Source organism: Nycticebus coucang, chromosome X, assembly GCF_027406575.1.
Source record: "Nycticebus coucang isolate mNycCou1 chromosome X, mNycCou1.pri, whole genome shotgun sequence".
Taxonomy (NCBI): domain Eukaryota; kingdom Metazoa; phylum Chordata; class Mammalia; order Primates; family Lorisidae; genus Nycticebus; species Nycticebus coucang.
In genome coordinates, this window is record NC_069804.1 from 96923305 (window position 1) to 96925034 (window position 1730).

The 1730-nt window shown below is 38.1% G+C and overlaps 1 pseudogene; it reads right to left on the reverse strand.

Moving 5' to 3' along the window:
• Nucleotides 1-244: 244 nt before the first annotated feature.
• LOC128576669 (sorting nexin-24-like) lies at nucleotides 245-754 on the reverse strand (annotated as a pseudogene).
• Between the last annotated feature and the right edge of the window lie 976 nt (nucleotides 755-1730).

The following is a 1730-nucleotide window of genomic DNA, read 5'->3' on the forward strand; positions in this document are numbered from 1 at the left end:
AATTGGCAGCTACATTCTACTTCTTAAACACTTGGCCTTCAACTGACCACCGCCCTGGTTCATTTTATGTTTTTAAAAGCACCATTCTAATGAAAAGTTCCCTGCACTGAATTAAGCTGGGACTGTGAATTTTACCACTATAGCTAGAGCTGTTATGTCATAGTTTAGGTTAATTTGGTAGGTATTGATTTCCTCAGCTGTGTCTTCGAAACTTGCCTCAGCTTCTTTTAGCCATGTAGGATTTCTACCTGGGCTGCAGATGTGGGTAAAATATCCCATGGGAGCACTCCCTTAATAACCTCATTTGGAAAATCGCTGGCTGCAGGCAAGACGTATGGATCCCTGAGGAACAGCAGCACGGGCTGGTGGGACAGTTTGCTTGTCTCCAGATTCTGTCTCATCAAAAGATCCACAACTTTCTGCCTTTGGTAGAGAGGGCGAGTGTCGCACGTTTAGAAAATCAAGAAACAGTTTGGGAAGTTCTTCATTTTCCAAAATGACAGCCTGTAAATATGTTTCCAAACCTTGTTGTTGCTGTTCCAACACTTTTGGAATCCAGCTCCTAACATGTTTTGAAGGAATTTCTGGAGTTCTTATACATTTCTTATGTTTTTTGTGCAAAGCATGAAATTCGCTGTACCTTTTTTTCAACAAAATGTTTTCTTCCATTCATTAGCACTTCTGTTTTAAACACCGTGTATCCCCGTTCCAGGTCACTCTCCTCATAGCGAAAGGATGGCATGTATACCTCCATGGCCGCTACGACCTGCCAGTGGAGGGCCAGCGCAGGGTGGTCTCTTGGCCATGGCTGCTGTTCCACCCCCCAATTTTATTAATCTTTTTTTAAAAAGAACAACTTTTTCTTTTTTTGATCTTCTGAATGATTCTTCTGCTTTCAGTTTTATTTAATTCTGTTCTTATTTTGGTTCTTTCTTCTTTGATCAACTTTTTATATTTGTTTATTTTTATTTGTTCATTGGTTCAGGTTCATTGAGCATTTAGATGACCTATTAGGTAGCTGACATGCTCTCTTTCTGCTTTCTTGATGAAGGCTTCTAATGCTATAAATTTCCCTCTTAGAACCACTTTTTCAATATCTCACATGTTTTGATTGCTTGTGTCTTCATTATTATTTTGTTCCAAAAATATGATGATTTACATTTTAATCTCATTTTTAACCCATCTATCATTCAGGCTAAGGTTATTATTTTCTATGACATTATTTGAGCTTAAAGATCTCTGTTGATGTTGAGTTCATCTTTTATTCCATGATGGTCCAAGAAGATACAAGGAATATTTTCTATTCTTTTTTTTTATTGTTGGGGATTCATTGAGGGAATATTTTCTATTCTTTAAAATTTGTTAAGGTTAGATTTGTGTCCTAAAATATGATCAGTTTTGGAGGATGATCCATGGGCTGATGAGAAGAATGTGTATTCAGTGTTTTTATTTATTTTTTATTTTTTTAAAACTGAGTTTCACTTTGTTGTCCTGGGTAGAGTGCCATGGCATGATAGCTGATAGAAACCTCAAACTTAAACACTTGTGTTCAAGCCATCCTTTTGCCTTAGCCTCCTGAGTAGCTGGGACTATAGACACCCACCACAACACTCAGCTATTTTTAAGATATGAGCTTTTGCTCTTGCTTAGGCTGGTCTCAATCTCCTGAGCTCAGGCAATCCATCCACCTCAACCTCCCAGAATGCTAGGATTAAAAGCATGAGGCACTC